The following is an 8,003-nucleotide window of genomic DNA, read 5'->3' on the forward strand; positions in this document are numbered from 1 at the left end:
TAAGCTGTCGCTTTCTAGAGATGGTAGGAGGCAGAATGAAATTTTAGGGGTTCACCTAATTTTTTAAGCCTCTTCTTAAAGTTATATCAAGTGTTTGATATTTTCATTCACTTTCCCAACCTTGGAGTCATTGCTCAGATATTAGAGTATATAAGAAGCTGGGTGTGGTGGTGCACACCTGTAATCCCAGCACTTGGGAGGCTGAGGCAGGAGGATCGCATTGAGTTTGAGGCCAGCCTGGGCTCCATAGTGAGTTCAAGGGCAGCCTGAACTGCACAGTGAGACCCTGTCTCAAAAAACAAACAAAAACCCAGTGTGTAAGCCTGTTGTGAGGGAGCCAGTATTTGGTTCATGGAGTTATGTAATGTATTGAAGATCCACACTTTCACTTTGTCTCACTCCAAGTACCCTCCTTGGATTTCACTTTTTTTTTTAAAGTTAGTGTTTGTTATCTAACCCAATTGCTTTTATTTTCATAATACGTCCTGATAGGTCTTTAGCAGCACATGCTAAGAACTTCAAAAACAGTTACCTTTCTTTTAGTCCCTCAATATTTTTCTTTGGAGCAACAATTCTTAGCCCAGTATATTTTTCTTTTTCTTTTCCCTGTTTTTTTTTTTTTTTTTTTTTTTTTTTTTTTTTTTTTGGTATCAGGGGATTGGACTCCGGACCTTGCGCTTGCGAGGCAGGCTGCAGAATCACTGAGCTAAATCCCCAGCCCTAGCCCAGTACATTTTTATTGTGAAAAATAACTGAGAAGCTTAGGTAAAGGACAGAAAAGTCTGACTAGAGCTACATTGCAGGCATTATTGTCTAGAAGGGGCTGTGGCCTCCAAGACGCAGGGAGCTGCTTGCTCCATGGTAAGCCTCGTCCTGGTGGAGGGGCGCATGGGAACAGATGCCTCCTTAGCCTTCTGGGTCCCATCTCTTTCCCCAAGATGATACTAGGGACGCCCAGTGCTTGAGAGTATGACTATACTTTTAGAGATTTAGAAAAATAGATACTAAGTGTGGTATGGAGGCTTATGATCTTAAACTTTGTGTTTTATGCATTTAGCCAATAAGGAATGAATATCTGGGGAAATAAATTTAGGCTAAATATTTTTAAATGTTTTATTCTGCTTCTTCTGTGCTTTAGTTCAGTAGTTGGGCTTCTTGGCCTGAATTCCATGTAATCTCAATTTATGAAGCTGTAAGGGTATTATTTATTCTAACCTCACAATTCTGCTAATAAGAATCAGGCAAAATTCAATGTACAGGTTTTGTAAATGGGCTCTTGTGTACTGTTGTCAGTGTTTTGTGTTGTAAAGACCTTGTTAAGGTTAGATAAGTTGGTCTGCCTGCTGTTGAAATTTGCCTTCTAGCAAATATCTGTGCTTTCTCTTTGACCTTGTATCTGCTGCCAAACCTAATATGGTTGAATTGGAAAAGAAAGAAAGATATTTCCTCACTAAGTGAACATACTCTAATGCTGCATCAACGCTGCCCTGAAGCTGCACTGAACTTACCTTGTTCTCTTTCTGTACCGAGGTTTTTAACAAACAAACTCAAAACACTGTTGAGGCGTATGACTCCCATAAGAAATGTAGCATAGTATGGAAACCTACTTTCCCCCTAGTCTCACGACAGAAGAGTGAAGTAGCTAAGACATTTGCTGTTTCGCTAAAGCAACTGTTATATTGGAAGACCAATCCTTCTGTATTATGTTGTATATTAGTTGCCATAACACTACTTGCATGTCTTCATGGTAAATTATATAAATATTTATAAATATATAGAGATATGCTTATATAAACTCATTCTCATTCACCATTTGTAATTTCCAAATCACAGATGGTGAAATTCCTTTTCTATTGTGTGCCTCGTGTACACTTGGGCTTTGCCTGTCTTCATTTTATGAAAATATGTTCTTGGCCTGTGAGGCCTCAGACTCTTCTTGCCTTCCCTGTGTCTAATGCAAAGGGTTGACAGTCTGTAACAAGCCAAGATAGAATATTTAATTTTCCCTTTGAAGAGATTTTAATGGGGGAAATTATTGGGACATGCTTATAATACTAAAAGATTTATCCATGTTAATCACATAGTTCTGTTCTTACAGTTAGAGTAGACAGATAGAGATTATAACCATGCATTGGATGGAAAATGATTTTGAAAACATTTCCTAAAAGTTGCCATCCTACTTTGCTCTTTACTTTTTTTGTGCGGGGTTGTATAGAGGATAAGTAAAATGTTTTCTCTTTCTCTGTCTTTCTTCCTTTCTTTCTTTCCTGTCCTTTGTTTCTTTCCTTTCTTTAGTTTCTTCTTCTTGTTGCAGTAACTAAATTGTGATAAAGTAGCCAGCTTAAATACTGACCAATCTAGTCAGAAATGTGCCAGTAGTAACCGTCAGAAAAGCTGAAGTCACTTTGTGTTGTTTGCTTTCTGACTGCCATTTCTCTGCTGGTAGTCACAGTGACAGTGATGGCAACTAACATTTTCTTATTTCTTTTTTTTTTTTTTTTTTTTTTTTTATTCTGTTTTTCAATCTTTCCACATTATCTGCTTTTCTAAGTAGCATTAACAAACTCATCAATATCCAGAGATAAAAGCCTCATTGTGTAAAATATTTTATTTTGCATGTAGAGAAAAGAGTTAACCAAAGATGTTTCTGCTCTGACACTTTCAAAACAGACTAATCATAGCTTATGTATGAGTAGTTCCATTTATAAGTACTGTCCTTAGCTAGAGAAAGTTAATAATTTTAGATGTTAGATGTCTCTCAGGTTAAAAATAGAAGTTGGCAGCCCTCAGCTAGCATTTTTGACAAGATTTTTTTTTATTTTAAAGGTCTACACAGAGAACAAAGTTTTAGTTTTGTGTATTATTATTTATTTTTGAGTTTTTTAGTATATTTCAGATTGAGGTCACAGATCATCCAAAGTAAATTAAGCCTGTTTGGTTATTTTATTCCAGATGAGAAACATGGCCACTAACTAAAGTCAAACCAAATAACAATAAAGTAGTATGGGACAGAAGTTAAAATCTGCTTTCGACTCCTGGCATTTCCTATCATAACAGCCGGGCGGGCTGCTAAGACCCACTTGTCTCAGAGATTACTTGGGAGGGCAGAACACAGAAGTGGCAGCACTCAAAGTGAGCATGATGGCGCACACCTGTGATCCCAGCACTTGGGCAGCTGAGGCAGGAGCATTGCCTCAAGTTGGATTCCAACCTGGGCTGCGTAGTGAGTTTGAGACCAGCCTGAACTCCGCAGTGAGACTCTGCCTCAAAAACAGCAGCAGCCACAGCAGCAGTGGCAGGGGCTCAGTCCCTCTCCTGGATTAGGCTGCCAGCCCTCAGGTCTTTGAGTTGGTTGGAATGCTAAACTCCACCTAGTAATCTGGCACAGTGTAGAGGCTTTTGACTCTACTGATGATTAACAAAGGACAGTGAGTCACAGCAGATGTAACAGGAAGGTGCAGAGTGTAAATCGGCTCTGAATGTTAAGCCTCAGGCAGACAGGCACTCTCATTCTCAGCTCTGGTACGCAAGCTGGCCTTGCTGACAGTGGCACAGATATTTACTGATTTTTAAGTTGAACATTTCAAAGTAAATTTTTTTTTAACAGTTGCCAAGTGAATTAAGTCTTGAGCAGCAGAATGGTAGTTGAGACCCGCTGTGGTCCTGATGGACTTCCTGAGCTGCTGCCTCCTGTGCACAGTTCTAGCCTGCAGTCGGCCTGGCTTCTGAGGCTGTGGGGCCTGAGTGTCTCGGGTCTGTTGCAGAACTGCTGCTGGGCTGCAGGCTGCTGCACTGTTTCTGTAGTCACCTCCTCTGCAGGGAAAGAGTGTAATTGGTGTGTGTTTTATAAACCCAGATGCAGATAGTTAAAACCATAATTAGTTTTTCTGTACCCAGTAGCTTTGTATTAAAAACTAATGCTGAGCCAGTGATTTAGCTCAGTGGTTCTGCCACCTGCCTCGCAAGCATAAGGACTCAAGTTTGAATCCCCAATACCAAAAAAATAAATAAAAACAAATGCTTTTTTCCAAGAGCAAACAATTTTGTATTACTAATCTAACATTAGGAATTGGTGAGAGGAGAAATAAGATCCAGAATTCAAACTCTTATGGCTAAGAGGGAAATGCATCTTGCTCTGGCTATTTGAAAATACATTTATCTATAGGTAATCTAGGTCTTGGAGAGCAAAGTGCTTCATATTTTAAAAACCTTTCCGTTGCTTGTTCTCTATCAAAATATGGCCTTAGAGAATTCTTCTGTCTGTCATATCTGTCAGGTGCTGCAGAGTCCCACTTTGCGTTCAGTCTTTTAAACTCTGCCCTTTTCTGGTTCTGCACACTTTATCTCCAGTGCATCTGGGCTTTTCTTCTGAGAAGGAAGAGTTCAGTAACTGTGTCACAGAAGACAGGGGTGGTTGAGTTGATGATATAGACAATTAGTGGAACAGCTGCATGCCTAGAATTTGATATTTGAAACACCATCATGAGGTTAAGGTGCCTAACTACCCTGGCAGTCCTGTGTGTTAGTGCCCTGCATCCAGGATGCTAGTGCCTCTTCACACCTTAACTGAGAAGACAGAACTAGGGTAGTCCCAGCCCTCAGGCCAGCGGAGACAGTGCCTGTAGAACCCCGAGGTATCAGCAGAATAGCTCACTTGCTGTCCTCTCCTAGTGCGATTATAGTTATGTACTGCAGGTGTGTGAGCAGAGTGGAAGTCCATCGTAGTGTTAGACATTATCCGTGTTTTAGCTGTACCTTGTACAGTCTTGGGGCTTTTGGAACCTGTCGTTCAGCATTACTAGTGAGCAGGCTGGTCTCGAACTCACAGCGATCCTCCTGCCTCAGCCTCCCAAGTGCTGGGATTACAGGCATGCACCACCACATCCGGCTGGATGCTGTACATTTTAACCCCAGAGAAGTCTCCAGCGGGACATGGCTCATCAAGACATTTTCTAACTCAGTTGTGATTGTCTGCTCCTACTTTTAAAAAATGTAAACTTGAGGGCCATGGATTTAGCTCAGTGGTTCCACCACCTGCCTCAAAAGTGCAAGGTCTCAAGTTCGATCCCCAAAAATTTGATTAAAAAAAAAAGTTATTCCCTTTGAGTAAAGTTGGGTCAGAAAATTAAGAGTGTGTAACAAGATAAGGATTGCTCTGAGGGTCCATATAATGTCGGGATGCTGAGTGGCAAAGATGTAACGCTTACTCAGTAGTGGTCTAAGTGTTTCCTCAGTTGGCTGGAGACAAATGGTACAGTGACCTGCGCAGCCTGCGGGGCCCCTGCCTTCTCTGTAATGGGAACTGACAGTATGAGCACCACACTGGTGATGCTGGCCGTGTCTCCCAGATACCCTGGGCCAAGGTCCTTTGCAAGAGCAGGATATGTGAGGCAGATCTTTGAGCCCATGGAACTGCAGTTTGCTGCTCATTTTACACTAACAGTGGGTGGGGCATTTACCTCCTTTGAGTACTTCAGTACCGCTTCTTATTTTGTCTGTGCACATTCACTCCTGTTTAAAGCCATTGAGTCAGTCAGTCTGTATAAAGACTACCCTTGCCACATGCTGCTTTTTCCTCGTATGTAGTCCAAATCTCTAAAAGCCATCTGCAACACCTCACCGTACCAGGACTTTTTCTGGCATTCTTCACTCACCTGCAAGGGTAAACAGAGCCACCAGAGTTGGACTGATGTATTTTAGGAAGCCACCCAGGGAAGGGTAAGTCTGGGGATTTTTTTTCCAAAAACCTTCCTTTTAAACTGTACCACATAGTGAGATTAGTTCACTAAGTACTTAGAGAAATTCAAAGAAAAGGAGATAAAGGAAATACAACTCTGGGCCCCCGGGGTTGTGACACTGGACTGAAGGGCTGAGTTCTAAGGAGAGCTCGTCCGATGACCCGGGTTGGGGCTGTCCTCCCCTTCCCTGATTGCCAGTTCCTGATCCTGGCCCTTTTCCTAAGTAGAGAGTTCTATTTCATTGGGTCATTTACTCTAGGAAAAGGGTGGGAGGTTGTAGGTTTCAGTGCAATCTAAATTTTGAAGGTTACACGCTATCGGTAGCTGTGAGATCAGATTCAGCCACAAACCAGAATTCTCTCCTGCCCAAGACCAGTGAGTTAGAGTAGATAACGTTAATAGTCTATTTTTCTGACCCCTCTCCTCTTTGTGAGACCAGAAAGATGAGAAGCTGCTCTTTGAAATACCTCAAAGGTATTACTTTATATCGCTCTCCCCACCCTTCAGCTCCCTTTTGCGTTTTGCTCAGGCAACCAAGGACATGGAGTATTGGCAGAAACATGGAGTGCTTTTGTATAGGTCATCTGTACATAAAAGTGTAATTATTTATTTAATTTTCCCATTTGTATCATATTAAAGCTTTGTACAGTGTTTTAAGTTCTGTTTTAAAATTATTTTGTATTTTATTTTTATAATCTAGTAATAAAATATTCATTCCGCATGCAACTCTAGTTCTGTTTGATGGCTTGTTTTTAAAAAATTGGAAATGTTTTTACAATTAAAGTTTTAAATGCACTATGTGTTATAAGAGTAACTTGGAGGAAGTGTTAACTCTAGAAAAAGGGACCAGAAGTGACCTAGAAAGAAGCCCTGTGCTGAGCATAGAAGTCCAGTGTCTGCGTGTGAAAGCAGAGGTAGATTCCCGTAACAGAACTGAAAGCCCTAAATGGACCTCTTCACTCCATCCGATCTGTTCTTTTCCATAGAAAACAACCCGTGTGTAGCTCAGTAGCACCGAACCTGCCTGGAAAGCGCAATTTATTTTGATTCCTGGTACTGGAAAACAAAAATGTATTAACACTAGCAGGACTCCTGCTCCCATTTCTCCTTCCCTGGGACTTCTGTGCACCTCAGGCAGCAGAATGACCTGAACGGTTAATGCGTTTTCTTCAGCCTGGATTCCCTCTGTAAGCCTCTCGCTGAGAAACAGCACCCAGAGCCGGCCGTGGTGACACATACCTATAATCCCAGCACTCCAGAGGCTGAGGCAGAAGGATCGCTGTGAGTTGGAGGCCAGCCCAAACTACATAGCAAGATCCTGTATAAAAAAAACAAAGCAATGCTCATTTATTTAAATTTTATTCAAAATAAGGGGTAGCCAGGCACGGTATTGCACACCTGTAGTCGGGAGGCTGACCTGGGATACACAGTGAATTCAAGGCCAGCCTGAACTACATAGTGAGACTCTGTCTCCAATCAGTCAATTCAAATCAAAATAATGGAGAAACTAGGAGAGTAGCTCAGAGGTTTGATCTCCACATCATCATCATCATAAAGATTATCTGGGCGTGGTGGTACAGTCTGTAGTCTCAGCACTCAGGCTGAGGCAGGAGGATCACTACATTGGAGGCCAGCCTGGGCTACACAGTGAGTTCAAGTCCTGCAGCAGAACGACTGCACAGGGAGGTCTTATAAAAGGAGAGAGATCTCCCAGGAGCTAATCATGAATATGGTTACAACTACGAAGGAGTTGAAATATTAACCTGGTACAAACCCATTATTACAATGCATAAAAGAGTAAATAAGGCTACAGGCTTCTGTGCCCCCGGTGGCCTGAGAACTTAAAAAAGCTTAGCAAGATCGTTTGTGGCGCACACCTGTAATCCCAAGCAGGAGGCTGAGGCAGGCAGATCCGGAGAGTTCCACGCCAGCTTGGGCTATGGAGTGAAGTTTGAACTGAATTACACAACGAGACTCTGAAAGAAAAAAAAGCTAATCAGCAGTCAACTCTCAGCATAAGTTAAAAAAAATAAATAGCTAATCAGTTGAGAGTGCGTGCTGGAAAGTGAAAGGTCAGATTTTGAGACGGACTAAAGGGAAGTTAGGTAAGGTCCTGCGTGGTTTTGGTGCAGTTCCTGGGAGGGACGGTGTGCTCCCGGCCGGAAGATGCAGGGTGGGGTCTCAGAGATCTCCTCGCCGGCCTGAGTCTCAGGGCGCTACTGACCCCCTGCCTCCTGCGCGGACTTCGGGCCAGAGCCGGAGTCC

Source organism: Fukomys damarensis, unplaced genomic scaffold (assembly GCF_012274545.1).
Source record: "Fukomys damarensis isolate Sample0158 unplaced genomic scaffold, DMR_v1.0_HiC HiC_scaffold_17, whole genome shotgun sequence".
NCBI classification, from domain to species: Eukaryota; Metazoa; Chordata; class Mammalia; order Rodentia; family Bathyergidae; genus Fukomys; species Fukomys damarensis.